Source organism: Canis lupus, chromosome 2 (genome assembly GCF_003254725.2).
Source record: "Canis lupus dingo isolate Sandy chromosome 2, ASM325472v2, whole genome shotgun sequence".
Taxonomy (NCBI): Eukaryota; Metazoa; Chordata; class Mammalia; order Carnivora; family Canidae; genus Canis; species Canis lupus.
Window position 1 is genome coordinate 78,926,277 of NC_064244.1, and position 19,275 is coordinate 78,945,551.

The 19,275-nt window shown below is 55.9% G+C and overlaps 1 long non-coding RNA gene across 1 annotated transcript; it reads left to right on the forward strand.

Moving 5' to 3' along the window:
* Positions 1-8,710: 8,710 nt before the first annotated feature.
* LOC112660407 (uncharacterized) lies at positions 8,711-18,876 on the forward strand. The gene is made up of 3 exons (XR_003136892.3): positions 8,711-11,122; positions 13,158-13,961; positions 17,069-18,876. It is a non-coding gene; the product is annotated as an uncharacterized LOC112660407 (long non-coding RNA).
* The last annotated feature ends 399 nt before the right edge of the window (positions 18,877-19,275 follow it).

A 19,275-nucleotide genomic window follows, 5' to 3' on the forward strand; every position in this document is an offset into this window, starting at 1 on the left:
AGCACTTGAGGTTAGAACGAGCCGGTTTGGTGGCTTGGGGGCAAGTCCTCGGGGAAGGAGACAGACTTACGGGGAAGAGCGGTTCCCAATGTCCAGTCCGGAGGCCCCGGGCCCTAAGTGAGGCCTGTAGCTGAGATGCACGCAGCCAAGGGAAGCCGCCTGGGAGCAGGGCCTGGGCTGGAGCGCGTGGCAGGGGCGGAGGCCCTTGCTGTGGCCGCTCTGGGTGCAGGGACAGGAGCGGGCTCCGGTGAGCTCCCAAGGGGCTCTGCTTTGGCGAATGAGACTTCGCGTCTCCCTGGTGAAGTCCCTAAAGCCTGAGGTTAGGGTGGGGGCCAGGAGCCATGGCAGCAGCCTTGACTCTCCAGCTGGAAGGTTGCTCCTTCTCCCAGGGACCCAAGGGCACCATCGTTTCTTCCCAGTCATTCAGCCGGGGTACGCAGGGGACACAAGCTCTCGAGGGGTCACGCTGGAAGCACGAACGTGATCAGAGCCCGGCCCATCGTCTGTGTGTGACCTTGACCTTGGACAAGCTGTGTAGCCTCCTTGGGCCCTGATATCCTGAGCCGAACCACGGTGAGTCGTGGTAAATAGAAGCATTAATGTCACGGGGAGTAAAGAGGCCTGGCGTCTGGAGAGGCCCCGCGAATTGTGGGTTCTCCATGCCAGGCCTTGTCTTTTCTGATTCTCCCTCTTTCGCTTTCTCCATCCTCATGTCCGCTCCTCCCACCTCCTTTTCTCTCTCTCATCTCCAAGCCTTCTGTGGGTCCCCTGGACATCACGTGCTCAAACCAATGTGCAAACCAGCACTTCCCAAACCCACTGCCTAAACATGCAAAGGCCCCATCCCAGACCACCGAGCAGAAGTCTCTGGGCAGCGGTCATGCTCCCTGGAGGACTCTGCTATGGCTAATCCAGGGACCAGAGTTTGGGAGCCACCAGGGGAGACCCTGGACTCATGCATGCTGATGCCCTCATGCCCTCTCTTCCCTGGCATCTCCCCTGAGCACATCCCGGCACCGGTCACCACTGGCCCCTGCCCCGCACAGTCCTTCCCGCTGCAGAGAGGGAGCACCCAGGAGAGCCAGCAGCCCCAGCGAAGGGAAAGGGAACTGCCAGCCACTGCTTCCCACCAGCCTGAGTCATTCTGCTGAGGAGGGCTCGCCTGGCTGATGTGGCAATAGGAGGAGCCTCCCTCAACAGAGTAGATCCTGAGATTGGGCCCCTGCATCCATCTAAAGGACAACGTGATGCATGAGAAAATAACCTCATTTTAACAGCCCCCCGCTCTTCCTCTCGGGGTCGGGGGGAGCGGCAAGAGCTCACGGACACCATGGTTGGAGGCTTTTCTATGCTCTACCTTGAGGCCCAGGATGGATCCTGATCGTAGCCAGGGGTTTGTAAGAAGACCTGGACTGGTGTCAGGTGTCCCTGCATCAAGGAAGGTTTGCTCAGGCTTTTTACCAGTAAGTGGCCTCCTGTCCTGTCTCTGTCTCGGCGGTCGGCTTTGCCAAGTCCCTCCTCCTCCTTGCCTACACAGCATTTGGGTTCCTCCAAAACTTGCTCTTGCCATCCCCTCCCTCTCCAAGCCCCAAATAGCAGCCGTCTCAGCCAGTGTAGCGGTGTCGGTTGGCAGATCACAGGGCTGTGAATTAGCCGCTTAATGGTTCAGGTGACCCACAAATGCCACCTGCAAGCCTGGGACCACCAAGGGCTTGGCTGTCACCTATACCCTCATGAGAAATCCACGTGATGCTCCACCTTCCCACCTGGTCTGTCCTGGTCATGCCAAGAGGCACAAGTAGGGTCCTCCGTAGCCAGATTTCACCTTCCATGCTTGGCAGGGTGATCTGCACACCCCCCCTCAAGGGACCCTGGGAAGCATCTCAGAAGTTGGCACCGGCATCATTAACACCCCTGTCTTCACAGATCTACTGGTTCTCTTGTTTCTCCTGTAATTAATTGCCACAAACCCAAGGGCTTAAACAGCACAAACGCATTCTCTCACAGTTCTGGGGGTGAGAGGTTTGAAACAAGTCCTACGCGGCTAAAATCAAGGTGCTGGCAAGGCCGGCTCCTTCTCGAATCTTCAGGGGAGAAGCTGTTTCTAGAGGCTGCATGTAGTCCTTGGCTTGCAGCCCCTTCCTCCATCTTCAGAGTCGATAGAGTAGAACCTTCTCTCTCTCTCTGGCTCTGCTCCCGTTGTTGCGTGGCCTTCTCACTCGGATCGCTCCCCTCCCCTTATAGGGACCCTTGTGATTACCCCAGGCCCACCTGAATCATCCAGGATAAGCTCCCCACCTGCAGATGCTCCGCAAGGTCCCTTTGCCCATGTAAGTGACACCCACAGGTCATGGGGATTAGAACGAGGACGTCTTTGGGGCCATCGCTCAGCCTCCCACGACACGTGTCACTTGCAGCCTCTGCACCGAGTACGTCTATGCACATTACCTCGCTGCATTCCCCAGCAACCGTGGGAGACGGGCGACGCTACTCACCGCCCCTCCCCAGCTTCCTACAAGAGGAAACGGGTCCTCGCAGAGGTCAGGCAACTACATTAAGGAAGTGGCCAAGCTGGGATTCGAACTCGGCGCTTTGCCATAACCAGACTGTGCTCTTAAACGTGGCGGCACTGCCTGTCCACGGCGTCCTCTCCTCCCACGCGAGGCTGTAGACTTCCCCATCGTCGGTGTGCCCTGTCCTGTCCCCACCCGCCCGCCACCCTGCCTCCCTTCCAGACCCACGGGGATCGGAGCCAAACCTCCACACCCAATGAGAAGAGACATCAGCCAAGGAGACCCCAGCAAACTTCTCATCCAAGTCCTGCTCTTGCGTGGAGCCCACCGGGCCCCGTGAGGCACACGCCTGCTCACGTGGAGGAAGGACGGGCCCTTGGCTCTGCCCAGGCTCCTCCCAGCGACAGGCACAAGAGGGTCCGTGGGGAGAGAAGAGGCCGGGGCGCTGGGGCGTCTTGCGGACACTACGCAGAAGCGACCTCCATCAGGTTCGGCTTATCTTGGGGCCGCAGTCACCTCGCTGCCACCTGCAGCTAGGGCTCACGGGCTATTTCCGTCTCTGGATCATCCCCCAATCCGGGACCATGATTTATTGATCGTAGTAAACGTTGCTTAACACGCGCCGTAGCCACACAGCTCACTCGCCGTTTACCAAAAGCCCAGGCCTGGGAGCAGAGGGAGCCCTCTGTGATACGGGGTGCTGGGGGGCCCTTGGGTGAACGCATGGGCTCATCTGCAGCCAGAGAATTAAGGCTCACCTGCCCCCCACCCGGGCATCCTTATTGACCTGCCAGTTATCCCGTACGGGCGTCACGCCGAGGCGCTGCCGTGGTCAGAGCTTGCCAAGCCTGTTACAACCCCCAGTGTTCTCTTCAGCTCCTCTCTGGCATCTCATGGGCATTTTTTTTTTTTTTTTTTTTTTTTTTTGGAAAGCCACTGTCTTTGTCTTATATCCTTTCTCGCTCTGGGGAAATGCAGCTGCCTCTGTGATGAAGCATCAGCTCCTTTTTGCACTAGAAGACTTCCAAGTAGGTCAGACCACCATCCTCCCAGTGGCAGGCTTTGAGGGGTACCAGCTGGGGGGGACAGTGGGGGCGTGTGCTGGGAAAGAGGGGTTTCCCTCTGCACAGATGATAGGGTAGGAAGCAGGACATGTGCTGCAGGGCGGGTGCCTCCCTGTACATGCTCAGCGCCCGGCCTGGGACGTTGCACACAGTCGATGCCCGGTCCTTAAAAGGTGATGATGCAATGGTGATGTGGGGGCTGGCGGTCAAGGTCACGGAGGGCACGGGAGGGTGATGGATGGGGTCCCTGAATGCTGACACCTGGTTTTGTTCGCTGCTGTGTTTGCAGTGGCTACAGGAGCACCTGGCCCATAACAGGGGCTCCCTGGGTATTTGCTGGATACAAGAATGAGTGTGTGAACGCATGTGCTTCTGTCGACGGTGCTGGTGGCGTGGAGATGACATCATGGGCGTCATGTGACCAGACCGGGGACGGAGACACCGGCGGCTGGGACGATGTCATGGTGGTGTTGTCGCAGCAGTGTTGGGTTGGCTCACTCAGCTTCCCAGGGATGGAGACGGGATCGGGGCTCCTCGGGGCGTGGGGAACCACCCCCGCTGCGACCCGTGGCCTCGTGGAGGATGGAGCTTCCTGCCTAGCACACGGCGCCTGACACCTGCTCTCGGGGCTTCCGTCGGCCCCCGGCCTTAGCCCCCCAACTGCCCGCCGCAGAGCTGGGTCGTGTCTGCTCCTCTTCACTCCCCGACCCCCGCGTCGGCCTCAGGCAGGAGTACCCAGAGCTGAGTGGTTCACTAAGGAGGACTTTGTGCACTCGGTTTAATCACCACCCAGAAGGAGAGGACAGAGTGTGTTCACCCCAGTGTCTGCTCTGGATGCTGACAGACCTGGCCAAGTCCCGCTGTTGGGCAAGTTGCTTCACCCTCGTGACTCTGTTTCTGCATCTGTGAAATGGGCATGATGATGGCACCAGCCTCAGAGGATGGCAGTCAGGTCGTGTGCATCCAGCACATGACCGGGTCAATGTGAGTTTGCTAGTATTTCCAGGCTGGGCTGACTCACGCCGGCCCACAGGTGGCCTTTGCCTCAGACCTCGATCCTGGGTCCAGTTGGCCACGACCCCATGTGGGACCGCGTGTGGCAAAGCCCAGCCCCGTGTGAGTGCAGCCCCCCGACTGGGGTGGGGCAGGCATTCTGCTGGTGCTGGCAGCTGAGCTGTGTGAGGGACCAGGTCCTGGGGGCCAGGTGGGCTGCAGGTGGGGGTACCTAAGGCAGATGCAAAGGGAAACTGCAGCGAGACTAGTAGCAATGAGAGTGACTGAAAACAAAGTTAAATAATAATAGCACCTGCTACTTATTGAGCCTGACCCTGCCAGGCCCCGAAGCCAAAGCCGAGTCCTTTACTGATATGAACTCACCGAATTCTCACGTTAATGCAGGGGTAGGCGTTATTATTACTCCTACCTGCAACTGGAGAAAAGGAGAAAACTGGGGTGCACGAGGTGGGCAAGGGCTCCCACCAGGACAACAGTGGAAGGTGGGGTAGGTGGCTTGCCCCACACTGGTGGGATCTCGTCCAGGCCCAGCTGCCATGCACCCCTCCCACCTCATCCTGTCCCTCCTGTGCCCCCTGCAACACCGTGACACCCACCCAGGAAGCTCCTCCCAGAGGCTCAGCTGGAGGTGCAGAGAGCTCCAGGGCTTCCAGACATACCCCCACCTCGCCCGCCGGCCTCAGAAACTGCGCTGCAAAACGGAGAAATTCGTAACCACTTGGCAAAGTCAGGACAAAGTGGGATCACACCTGTGAGCACGTGGGCATATGCTAGATACTCAGGGAGGGGCCTCTTCTGCTCTGCTGGGGGCACCTCGGAGGTCATCCTGCTCACCCTTCTTGGAGTGTGCATGGGAAAAACATGGTCCGGAGAGGAAAGGGGTTCCCTGAGGCCCCAGAGCAAGTTGGCCTGGCCCTGGTCTTCTGAACGTCCTGGCCCTGTCTGATACTTTGTTCCTAACTTTCCTAATTCCATGCAGTTCAGCACCCTGACTTTCCCCTGCTACAGCCAGAACTCCTCAGTCATTTTGAAGGAGGTAAAAAGGAAGCACGGCCTTGTTGCTGCTCTGGACATGTGAGGCTGGACATGCAGCTGGACACAGGGGTGAGGCTGAGCGGACCTGTGTGTGCCAGGGGTCAGGAAGCCAGGGCGGAGGGGAGGGGTCTTGTGAACGTGGCCATGGAGAGGTCCAGAGAGGTCCTCAGCTGGACTCTCTGCTTGCTATTGCTGGCTAAGGAGGGGGCAAGCTGCAGGTGCCTGGGGTGCATCTCAATGGAACCTGGAAAGAAGGAAGAGAGAGGAGAGCCACAAGGGGCTGAGCAGGTGTTGGCTCTAGGCCCAAGACCTCAGTCTGGGCTTCCAAGGATGAGCCTCAGTGGAGAATCAAGGAGGAAGCAGTGTCAGTAAGGGCCAGAGTTGACCCAAGAAGCCCCCTGGGCTGTAAAGGGTGGATAGAGCTGGACAGATAGGAATGCAAGGTGATGGGAACGGCTAGAGCAAAACGAGAGGCCAAAGGAGCCGAGCTCCTGAGTGAGGAGCACTGACATAGGATCGTGTCTGGGGGCAGAATGGGCTCAGTGCTCGCTGCCCATGGTGCAGAGGAGCAGAAGTGTGTAGAGGTGCTGGGGACCCCTGCTCACAGAGCTGATCTTCTAGATGGGGGAGGCACTCTCCGTGAGGATGGACCACGTGCAAATCAATAAATAATAGAAGCTCTGTGAAGAGGATGAAGAGGTCAGTGGACCAAGCTGCAGCCAGCCAGTGAGGGGCAGGTCATCTCATGCCTCCAGGGGCAGGTGCTGTGATCACCACCCCTATGCCACAGATCCTCGAGGAAGCTGAGGCTCAGAAAGAGTGAGTGATTAATTGCTCATTGCGTCTTAACGCAGGATTCAAAGACGGGTGAGGAGGCCCAAAGCCCAGGCTTTTAGCACCCACCACCCCACCTGCTCTTAGATTGGGTCTTCCCAGAAGTAGACCCTCAGACAAGGACTTGAACGCACAGAATTTATTTTGAAGGGGGTCCTGGACACACCTTGTAGGGCACGAGGGAAGGAGACAGGGAAAGGAAGAGAAGAAAGCCAACCATGAGCATTATGGAGCAGCTCCTGTTGTGGGCAACCAGGGCTCCAGCCCGCTGGGGCACAGTGAGTGAGACAGTAGAACAGACCTAGGAGTTATTCCGACTGAGGGGCGAGGGAGCTGGGGTATTTACACACCCTCTCCCTTTGGTCTGTGGCTGAGGGCTGCTCCCACCTCCGGCCTGCCCCTCTGGCAGGTGAGTGGGTTCTGGCACCCAGAGAAAACCCTCTCCTCGCACCTGCTGGCCAGGGAAAGCCATGAGGTTGGCATGCCCCACAATAGAGAGCCAGAGAGGGATGGAAAGGGCACCAATAGGATCAGCCATCCCAACTAAACCGTCCTTCCAGGCACGGCGAGAGGGTGACTTTTGGAGGAAAGAAAGTGAGCAAAGGTAACAGGATTGAGGACCTCAGGGGCCAACCCAGGGCATTTTTAACTTCATATGTCTCTTGGAGCCACATGGAGGGATAGAAGGGGAAAAAAAACAGAATGAAACAATAAGCACCTGCTAGGAAAAAAAGTTTACAGTCATTGAATCGGTCAAAGTTTGCAACAGCCCTGCAAGAAAAAGACCATTTTTTTTTTTTTTTAGTTGAACAAATTGAGGCCCATTCAGATTTCCTCCAGAGTCTTGCAGCTCCCCATTGAAGAGTCAGGATTCGACCGCTAGACTCGCTGAGCTCCTGCATTCTCTGCCACACTCACCCCAAGTTAAGGAAACTGAGTCCTCGGAAGGCCTGGGAGCAAAGCCAGTGCCTGGCTGACTTAGCGCCCGCATTCCTTCACAGTGTGAATGTCAACTACCTAAATAGCTTCGGTTATTTGGCTAAATTAATCCTCCGAGGAGCTGCATAAATATAACTGGGAAGGCGCGCGCACACACACACACACACACACACACGGATGCATATATATTTAACACGGGTGCATCACTGCGTGCTGATAAACAGCCTGATGACAAGCAAAGGGAAGATATAAATACAAAAAATTATAACCAGGGTCTGCATGCAGGGTGGTGACAGCATGAGAGCACACGAGGGCTCCTCCGGGTTGGGCTACGGGACCTCAGAGAAGGGTCCACACAGGAGAGAAAAGGCAAAGCTGTCCCAGGCACGTACCCCCGGGGCCCGGCACATCCACACTCTGGACTCTGAACTGGTGGGCCTGGCCCCGACCCTGACTTTGGGCAAGCCACACCACCTCTTCAAGCCTCAGTTTCTTCATCCATTAAATGGGGATAACAACACAAAGCTGAAAAATGCAAAGGTTTGCAAAGATGCATAAGGCACCTAGCCTTTGTAGAGTAAATTGGTGAGAGAATGTCAATAGCGTGGCCTCCTGAGGTTACGTGGAGGCTGGATGGGAGGGATGGGAGGCTCAAGGCTTAGACCCTCTTCCCATGCATCTCTTCACTCCCCCCAGCCAGGAGCAAAGGGAACCAATGAGCGGGATCGCTGAGGGAAAGAGCCCTGTCCCAAACAGGAATTCACAGCAGCTAGTGACTAACCCTTCTCTCCGCTAGTCTTGGACTGACCACCTTATATACCTCGTCCTATTTAATCCTTCCAACCACTATGTGACGATGTCACCATATTTTCTCCCATTTTCAAGATGAGCCTTTCTAAGTCCCCAGGAGGTGATGTGACTTGCCCAAGGCCACTCAGATAACATTATAGGTAGGACCATGTCTCTCAAAAATGCACACATTGAAGTTCTAACTCCTGGTACCTGGGAGTGTGACCTTCTTTGGACATAAGGTCATTGCACATACAATTAGTTAGGATGAGTTTGGACTCATCCCCTACTCCATTACATCTGGTGTCCTCATAAAAGTAGAGGGATGCCCGGGTGGCTCAGTGGTTGAGCATCTGGCTTTGGCTCAGGTCATGATCCCGGGGTCCTGGGATCGAGTCCCACATCGGGCTCCCCATGGGGAGCCTGCATCTCCCTCTGCCTGTGTCTCTGCCTCTCTCTGTGTGTCTCTCATGGATAAACCTTTAAAAAAATTAAAAATGAACAGGGGAAATTTGGACAAAGACGCTCACACAAAGAGAGAACCGTGTGAAGATGAAGGCAGGGATCCGTTTGATGCATCTACAGGCTAAGGAATGGCAAATGTAACCAGCAAACCCCAAAAAGTAGGAGAGAGGCCTGGAACAGCTTCTCCCTCCAGCCTCTCAGAAGGGACCAGTGCCTGGACCTTGGACCTCTGGCCTCCAAGACCGTGAGACAGCAAATGTCTGTTGCTGAAGCCCTACAGCTGCTGGTGCTTTGTTATGGCAGCTCCTCCAGCAGAGCGAGGACTTGAACCCAGGCCCCTCTGAGTTCAGAGCCCGCCCCCACTCGGTGCGCTGAGACACGCCTTCGCCCAGACCCAGCCCGCCTGGCCCAGGGGTTGGGGAGATGGTTTGCTGAGCCAATGCTTGGACGAAGCAGGCCATAGGAGGAAGGGGGCTGCCGCCAGATAGAGCTCTCCAGACACGAGTCCGGGCTCTGGCCAGGCTTCCGTGTGAGGGAGCAAAGTAGACCCAGGTGGGATCTGGGGAGGAAGGGGAGCAAGAGAGTCTGTGCCAAAGGAAAAAAGCCATCAATCTCCCAGTAGGGGGGTCAGCTCCCAGAGGAAGGGCCCCTGGCACCTGACACCACCCCCGTGGCAGCTGCCCGAGCTGGGCTGGGTGGATTGGGTGCAGGAGACCAGAGGGACCAGGAGCTGAGCTGCCCGCAGGTTGCCATGGTAACGTGATCCTCCTGTGCGAGCCAGAGGAGGCTGAGGTCTGAGGGGATGCGGCGAGGGCCAGGGTGCGTGTGGAGGGGGCCGGGGTGGGGAAGGCCAGTGCCCCCCGGGAGACGAGGATGTACCAGACGCTGCGCCAGGTGCTCCCCTTAACTTCTCTTGTCTGGAGCCCCACGGCAGCCCTTGGGTGGCGACATTTCATCTCTCTTTTACAGATTTGGAGACTGAGACCAAGAGGAGGGGAGAGCTTTGAGAAAGAGCCAGAACTGGAATTTGCATTCTCTGTGTCCAGAGTCCCTGCTTCTCCTTTCCTTTTTACCAGGCTGCATTCGGGACGCAGCAAGGGTTTACCCTGAGGGCCAGGAAAGGAACCCCGGAGCTTCCAGCCTGGTTTCGGGGTGATGGGGGCTTGGGAGTCAGCCCACCCCTCTTCCGCATGGTGGAGCAAACCCCAAAGATTACCTATGGCTCCCAAGGCTGCTGGCTAGCACCCTGGACCACCTCCAGCAGCCAGATTAGTCAGACAGGTGAGGCTAAAGAAACAAAGCGCCTGACATCATGCACAGGCCAGGCCGGGGCTATGCCGGATGCCAGGGGAAACCAGCGGTTACTTGGGAGTGGGCTTCTCTGGAGTCAGACCATCCTGCCCACTCGACTTTCTGCAGATTGTGCAGCAATGAGGGGGCTGGAAGCTGGGCTCCAGCCCCAGGTCTGGGGTCAGGTCTCTGACAAACATCGTATATGAAGGTCCTGCCCTGTGGATGAGGGTAGTGAGGCTCGGTTAGCTTGCTCAGGGAGGCAATGACCCAGCCCCCCTGTACCATGAGGGGAGACATGAATTCTGTGAACCCCTCCCAGCTCCGATGTTCTGTCTGCAACAACCGAGCGGCCGAAGTGGACCAGCAGGATCAGCCTAGCTCCTGTGGCTTCCAGAAGCCAAATTGGGAGCTATGGATAGAAGTTACAGCATTGCCCACTGGGCGCTCCATGGAAGCAAAACAAGGTGCACTTCGGACTTCTCAGGAGAGAGCCAGCCCTTCAGCTAGTGAGTCCCCTGACTGGGGAGGCATCTAAGTGAGGCTGGAAGAGATGTGTCCTGCCCGTCATTTCCAGCTCTGAGCCCGAGCAGCAGGAAGCCTTGTCATTCTCTGATGTGCATTTTCTTCCGAAATATGATCAGATCTGGAGACAGAGGCAGGGAGACGTCAACAGAGTCACAGAATTCCAGCAGCGCTCATTTGTAGCCCCTACCCTAAGACCCTGTGCCTCCCGGAGCCCATCAGATGCAACAAGGTGGCCTGTACCTCCTCGCAGAGAAGCCCCTGCCCACATCATGTTGGCCTTCAGGTCAGTTCATATGGTCTCTGAGGCACACTCTCCTCCCCTTCACGATGGGGTCATAGCAGCACCTGCTTCATATGGTTACCATAACAATCCTTACAGAGCTTTCGGGAAATATCACCCACAAGTGTGATGATCTCTTTATTCCTGGACAAAATGGAATCACCAGGACAACCACCAAAATCCAAAGTCCCTGGGAGGGGCCACTGCTGCCAGCTGGCTCGGAGGCAGATATACCACCTCCAGGTCCAAATGCTCTCGGCCTCAAAGAGCGGAACAAATCCCACGGGGGTATTGATTGAAACCATTACGGATTCGTGGAGACAACACGCCGGCCGGGAGTGAAGTCAGCTGCCGCCGCCTATTTCCATAAGGTAATAATAACGTGCACCTTTGCTTTATGAAGTAGAATTTGTTATGGCCGATGAGCCATAAAAATTGCCGGGTGGGGAAAAAAAAAGAAAGGAAAAAAAACTATAAATAAATTTGTAATTTTAACAGGGATTACCATGTAATTGAGAAGGGAAGACTGCTAATGGCAGAGGCAAAGGCCAACTCAGCCCCCATAGTCTTGGCTCCTTGGCAAAGCTGAGATGCTGAGATGCTGAAGCAGAATTGTTCTTGAGAGGCTCTGGAAGGAAAAATTAAGCAGTACAAAGCCCAGGGAGCAGACCCAAGGAGAAGTGGCAGAGAATTCATCTGGTAACTGTTTAGTGAGTGCTGACTACATGCACCTGACACGAGAGTGAGGACACAATAGGAGCTACCCCCATTGGCCATCGATGGGCACCATGATGGATTTAAACAATAGAGTGATGGGGCCAGTTTTTTTTTTTTTTTTGGTTTTTTGTTTGTTTGTTTGTTTCTGTTTTTTGCTTGAGGAGGCTCACTCTGGCTGTAATATGGGGAGTGGGTTGGAAGGGACAAGAGTGGGACTGGGAGATGTGTTAGGAGGGCACTGCCGTGACAAGTCTGAATGAGTGGTGGCCTGCGTTAATACATAATATTATTATGGGAGAAGAGAGCTCCTCCAGAGATCTTAAGAAGTGGAAGATAGAGGGGTTGGTCGTGATAATATAGAAGGAGTCCAGAATGATGGCCGGGGTTCAGGGTCGAGCGACCTGCATGTGACGGCACCATCGATATTGAGCTCAATCCTTGCCAGATCACATTTGAGAGACCTACGAGACATCCCAATGGAGACATCCAGGGGACAGCTACGATGATCTGAGCCAGAATGGGGGTTGGAAAGCTGCCAAGAGAAAAAAATGATCCTTGAAGCTGGGGACAGGAGGTGGGTGGGTGAGAGAGCCCAGGAAGAGTGGAAGGAAGAAGAGACCTAAGTGGAGGGAATATTGATATTCAAGGAGTGAGCAGAAGAAAGGGGCCAACAGAAGGGGTTGAGTTTGAGTCAAGGGACTTCCACCTAGTGCCTTCAGACCTTGGACGGATAGGCTGACATTTCTTGAACCTCAGGTTCCTGTTCTGTAAAATGAGAGGATAAAACACTACCCTTTAGGATACTTGTAGCAACTCAATGAGAAGGGCTAAGGGAACTTGCCTGGTGTATTATATAGATGCCCAACGTCCAGCATGGTTACCTTCAACACACTGAGCTACCTGGCCGAGGACAGTGGGATCTTTAAAAGTAGCCCAAAGAGAAATCACTTCTAAGATGGGCAGAGGGTGGAGAGTGCCATAGCGAGAGTGGGATGCTGAGACGCGGCTCTGCGTAGTTGCGGAGGCTCCCTAGAAGAGGTGAGTTTCTGGTAGTTTCCAGGGATGATGGGGAGTGCTGAAAGTGCGAAGAGGAGGTGACTGTTCCCAGGTGAGCCTGAGATTCCCAGGAAGCAGACGTGTAGAGAGGAGGGTGCTCTGGTTGGGCCAGGAATTCAACTGCAGGAGAATGTGCTGGTGAGCTGAAAGGAAAGTGTACACCCGGGTGGCCCCAAGACAGTGGACAGTGTCCACCCCACAGCATCTCAAGTCCGTGTGGGAGCGAGACAGAAGATTCCTGCCTCCGGGGAACTCACTCTGGTAGAAGGCTACATTTTTCATTCCTTGTTTATACTTTGAGAGTTATAAAATTTCACGTCCCCCCCTCCCCAAGCCCCTGATGCCTATAAACAAACATCCCGACGTACAAAGATAAATGAAAATCCTAAGTCCCCAAGCCTCAGGATCTGAACGAAGAAGAAGAGGGAGGGCAGGGGCTGGGAGGAGGCGGACTTCGATGAAATCGAGACCATGCCAGCCCCGTTCTCTGGTCATGATCAATATGTTCTCCAAAGTGCCTTTTAAATTACTGTCGGAGGCAATGTGCCATATTTATGTATATACATGCTTAGAGGTGACACGGGGGAGAAATGCAATTTCTATTATGAAATCATAATGTGCATTTATCTTCAGGAATAACACATCGAAATGTTGGAGTGAGAAAAGTTGAAAAGCAATCTGTCTATAAATAAAGACCGCAGACATCCTGACATTTTACGATGTGGGGATTTCAGCGAGAACTTCTCCTTTGGACACATCGCCCAAGGGATCATGTTCAAACTCCAATTTCCTGGAAGACAGCATTTGGAAGTCCAGAAGCCTCCTTGCTGGTGTCCAAAGCAAAGGAAGTAGACTTTACTTCTTTGACAGAGATGAGGATGGGGTTGGGCCAGGGCCGGGGGATATGTGCCAATTCACGATAAATTTAGTTCTTACTCTGGCAGGAGGATGCAGGGCGGGCGGAGGGAGGGATGCTCGGAATAAGGAGCACGTAGATCTCTGCAGCCGTGTACTGTGGGACACGTGTCCTCTCTTCTCTCAGGGCAGAGCCAAGGGGTGTGCGAATCCAGGCAGATTCGGAGGAGGTCAGGTCTCTCAGGGACACCCACCCCCTGACGTCTTGCCTTGCACTGGCCCCGTGACCTCTAGACCGCGTCCTTGGCTAGTGGCTACAGAGTCTACAGGTCACTGTGGTCTGGACCCTCTAGATTCACAGCCAGCAAGGGCAACAGGCACACGTAAATGCTGAGGAGGTGGGGGTGCCAGGGGACAGGGGTGGGATTCTGTGTCCCAGGTCTCTGTCCCCTGTGTGGCAAGACCGGAATGCAGCTCATGCTGAGTTCCCTGTCACCCATTCATTCATTTCTTCACTTGTCTGCTTCCTTGCTCTGGCTCCGCAACCTTCCAAGTGCTGCTGCCTGATGCTGGGGCTGCAAGGTGAGTACGACACCCTCCCTGCCCGCAGGGACCTCACAAGTACTCCAGACAGATGTGTAATTGGCAATTACCGGGAAGAGGGAGACGGTAAAGGTGCTATGCAGGCCAGAAGGGGAGGGCGCACAGTCTAACTCAGCCTAGAGAATCAAACAAAGCTTCCCAAGGAACCATCTGGAAGGATGAGCAAAAAAAAAGCCAAGTGGGAAAAGAGAGACGATTCCAGGCAGAGAGGATGGCACATTGGAAGGTCCTAAAATGCAAATGGGTTCTGGCTAAATGCAAGGCATTCTTGGGGCTGGGGAAATTAAGTCAATATTTACTCTGTGTCGGAGGTGGGTTGGGGGTTGTAGCAGGCTCCGAACCAACCAACGATGTGTGCACGTGCTCACGAACGTTGTGGCAAGTGTGCGCGCAGAGCTCTCGTTTATGCAGCGGCCGGACTCGAACCCAGGTCTGTCCTGCCCTCAGAGGTCATGATGACCCCATCAACGTGGGCCTCGGTCCGTGCCGAGCTAGAGAGGGGACACAGGATCCTGAGAAAATTGGGAACGGGTCCCGTGCGGGGCAGCCTGGCTTCTTCGGAGGGACACGGGTTTCAGAGGGAGACCAGCACGCTGCCCTTTGGCTGGTGAGCCGGGGCCAATCTGAGAGTCTGCATTTTCCCCTTCCGCGCAGTGAGGCTGGTGAAGCCATCCCGTCCCTGAGGGCTGCTGGGGGCTGGGGGTGAGGGGATGTCGTCACCAAGCAGGTGTCGGGGAGAGAGGGGGCTCGGGGGACTTATTGACGATCAGCGGTGTGATTGTTACACTACTATGGGCTGCAGCTCCTAAGGAGGGGAGGCGGTGACAGGACTGGGGCCCCAGCCCCTCTCTGGGCTCCAATCATCCCATCTGCCAAGTCTGAGGTGGCATTTGCTGGCCCTGGAGCCCTACCCTCTTGTCCCTGTCCCCTATGCGCCCCTGAGGAGCCCCAACCACCCCTCCTGGGAGCCCGGCTGCCGGCGAGGCCACCTGGGGCTCCAGCGCTCTCCTCTTCCTCCTGATCCCCTGGCCTCAATCAAGTGCAGCAGCGCTGGAGCCAATTATCTCTGGGGTGTCCGGGGGACCCTCTGAAGAGGAGGCAGGGCCCCTGGACAAGCTCTGGCACCTTAACCCTCTCCAGACCAGGCAGGCTTGGCAGCCCCTGGCCTCCTCGCAAATCGTACTGGGGGTGCTGTCTTCATCACGCCGCAGGCCCTGCACCCAGTTCACAGATGGGGAAACGAAGGCCCAGCAAAGGGGAGGCAGCCGGAGCCCCACAATGGAACCAGACAGGTGCCCTGCCCCTTCGTGGGCCGGGACAGTGGCTGCAGCGCTCAGGGCCCGTCGGCCGAGGCCTGGTCGCGTCTGCTGAGGTTTGCACCCGCCGTTCACGGAGGCGCGTAGTAACTATTCAACGCACAGACGCCTGTGTCCGCAGTTACCTGTATTGTTACAGCTGTTTCTGTTCTTGCAAGAAATCAGCCACCTCCTCTGGAGACTCCAGTTTCTGGCGCCTGGAAGTCACTTCGCTCCCCAGGGCTGGAAGGAGGCAGTGAGGATTGGAAGGGAGGCTGCGGGCAGAAGGGAGGCTGGGCGGCAGCAAACATTCCCGGCGCGCTGGGCACGCATGCGAGTGGTTCACATTTGTTAACTCCTGGAGTCCTCCCAACAGCCCTGTGAGTAGGTGCTATTATCCGGTTTTACAGGCTGTGAGATGGAGGCTTCTGGAAGCTTGCTCTCCTACACACACACACACACACACACACACACACACACACACACACACGCCCCAGCATTCTTGAGCAGAATTGATGGCAACAGGTTTGGGCTTCCTTGCATTGCTTTAGCGCCTGTGCCGGAGGCGAGAGTGACGAGGTGACCTGAGGAGCGGGAGCCACGTGCTCCGCCCGAGAGGTTCCCGTGGCAGGGAGCTCACTCCCGGAGGCTCAGTCACTCAAAACACGCTCCTCCGGAATCCCTGGCCCTGGGTGGGAGATGAAGGAGCAGGGCGTCTCTCCCTTCCTCCTGTTCTGGGGGAGACAGAGGAGGATGAGCCGGGTGGGGACAGGGAGGGTTTCTTACAGAACTCACTTCCTGCAGGGGTGGCTGATGGGTGTGGGAAGGGCTGAGGGAGACCAGAGCAGCCCCTGCTCCTGGAAGGATGGTGGGCTGGGATCAGAGTGAGGCCTCCCCAAGGGATGAGGCTGGGGCAGGCCTCAGGGCAGGGTGTGGCTCCCGGATGGGGCCACCAGGGAGTCTGGGGAGAGGCCGGTGCATGTCGTCTCCAATGGGGAAGATGCAGAGTGGGCACTGACGGCCCATAGGACAATAGTCCCCCGAACCTGGAGTGAGAGCGTGAAGGAGATTGTCAGCACCACAGAGGGATGGAGAGGTTGGAACCTGGCAGATAAAAGCCAGAGAAGGGGCAGGGAGGGGAGGAGAGAGGCTCAGGAGGAGATAGCCTGGGACTGGAGAGGCCTGTGGGGAGGGTCAGATGGGGGGAGGAAGGTGTGAGTTGTCAGGGCTGGGAGGCTGGGAGCCGAGCAGAGCTGCTTGGTCTGCGGTGGGGTGGGTGCTGCCGACAGGCGAAGGTGGTCTCTGCCGGTACTGAGCTATCCTCACCCCGCTGTGGGATCCTGGCCCCTCGGCTTGGGAGCCTCACTTCACCAGGACCCTGAGGCCCCACAGCTCCCACTGTTGGGCCCCAAGCATGCAGCGGCTCCTTACACCTGTGCATCATCTCCTGCCAGCCCCCGGGCGAGGTCGGAATGGTCAGCCTCAGTGAAATGATGACAATCAGAGACTCGAGGATGTGCAGGCACCCACCTAGGAGTCCACAGCTGCATCTCCCTCCCCGACCTCAGGGTTTCTTGTTGGGAAGGGGCAGGGAGGTCCCCCCTTGTAAATATTGACTTAATGTCCCCAGCCCCAAGAATGCCTTGCATTTAGCCAGAACCCATTTGCATTTTAGGGCCTTCCAACTGGGGCCTTAGAGTAGCAATGTAGGGAGGGTCCTACCGGGGGCAGCCGGCCTGTGTTCTGATGGCGAGCTCCTACTCCCTCTGACCTCAGTTTCTTCATCTATAGGATGGGGATCTTAACCCTAGAAACCTTGAGACAGTGGCAGCTCCGGCGAAGGGGTGGACATGAGTGGACTTCTAGAAGCTACCTCAGTGCTACCATCATCACCATCAGAAGCATCACCATTCTTCAACACCTGCAGCCCCCATCCCAGCCACGTGTACCTGCTCTCCCCACTTGGACCCTTGGTCCACAAGGATCCCCGAGCTTGGTGCCTTTGGGAGGGGACTGAGTTCACGGCAGCTCCGTTTCCTCTTCCTTGTGTCCCAGAGGCTGTTATTGCTCTTACTGCACAGATTCTTTCTTTTCTCCCTCTTTTTTTTTATTTTTTTATGGGGATTACTTTATGACCAGGGATTTTGCTTTTTGCAGCAGCAGACTTAGAGCCAGCCGGGCCTTGCGTTTATGAGGGCTTTCAGGAAGGTTTATGAGGCTGCAGCCCAGACCCTTCCTTCTGGCTCCTGCCAGTCCAAGGTAGTGGGATGTGGGGGGCAGGTGGAGCTGGAAAAGCTGTTTGTGGGTTTCATCCTCCTCTTCCTTGGGTCCCAGGCTGCTCCCAGGACAGGGACCCCTCGTGACTTGCCTGGAAAAAAGGAAACCAAGAGCAATGGGGGATCTCCAATGAACATGTGGTCTCAGGTGTTTCCCTCCTCCCTCTGGGACTCGGTTTCTTCAACTGTAAAATGGAGGTGTTGGGAATATCTACCTCAAAGGTGGTTGTAAGGATCGTGCTCCCAGCGAATCCAGCAGGTAGTACATGAGGCGGATGTGAGTCCTGCTACTCTTCCCTTCTCCCTGGGAAAGATGAGCAAGCGACCAGCCTCCCTTCACACTTGCAACTTTGTATGATTCCATAACCATAACAACCGGCATTTCCTGAATATTCGGTCCAGAGCCAGATACTGTGCCAATCCCTCAACATCCTTCATTGTACCTACCCTCACAATAATTTTGTGAGGTCGGTGTGATCATTGCCCCATTTACAGATGAAGAAACTGAGGCTCAGAGAGATTCTGGTCCCCCACCCACAGGTCACCCCACATGGATCAGCACCCAGCAAGTCTGACCCCAGAAGCCACATCTTGGGATTCGAGCCCCAATCTAGGAACTGTGTCAAGAGACAGGAGGGAGAGTCCGGGCACCCAGTCTGAAGGGGGGGGTCGTCCCTGTTTATAGCAAGGAGTTCCTGGACCCCAGAGGAACACTCGCTCCAAGGACTCCTTTCCAGGAAACAGAGGGCATTGGACCGGATCTCATAGGACAACCGCTTGAGGAAGGGCGCCCGGAGCCTGGGGGATGCTCATGGCTTTTTGACCAAAGACAATGCACCAACAGTGGGCTTACCCCAAGGCAGGCCCACCTCGGTATAGACCATAGGATGGACTTCCAGGTAAACTGAGGAGTAGAAGGAACATAAAACAAAGTCGCTGCTAAGTGTCCTCCTCTGGGAATTTTCTAAGGACAAGGATGGTTTTCAGGGGTGACCCGGGTGGACACAGTGGGCTGGAAGAGATGCCTGCAGAGCCCATTCTCCCTGAGCCAAGAAGAGAGCCTCCCCCCAACCCCCACTGCCTAATAGCCGCGAGACAGCGGTGTCCCCGGCTCCGGGATCTCCTCCTCCGCACCTGCCCCGTGGCCCCTCACTCCCCTCCTCGCCCCCTGGGCTCTGGAACAGCTACTTAATGGGCGGTGATGCAGCACGGATGGCGCACAGTCTTGTCTGCCAGCAGGACGGCTCCGGGAGCGGGATGTAGCAATGCGGCTTGTGTATCCTGCTAAGAGATATTTAATAAATATGCAAATTGCTGCCTCTACCTCCTCAGGCAGGTAAGGAGCGGGGAGAGGCTGGAGTTAAGTATTAAATCTCTGCACAGCGTGGAACGCTCAGCACAGAGGCAGGGACTGGAGCTGAACTTCCTGGGAAGACTTCCATCTGGCATCTTAGAGCCCCTGCTTGGAGGATGGAAGAGAGCAGGAGAGGCAGGGGACTTAAGGGTGGGATCTGGAAAAAAGGAGTACAAAAAGCTCTTTTACTTAAGAAGGTTGAGCATGATATCAGGAGATGGAAGGAGGATTCATTCATCCAAGCAACCATCACCCTACCAGCCGTCCAGCCTCCCATTCCCTGTGGATCCATCTAGCTGTTCACCACCTACCCATACACACCGAACTCACCCGGCCGACCATCCGTCCACCCATCCAACCTTCATCCG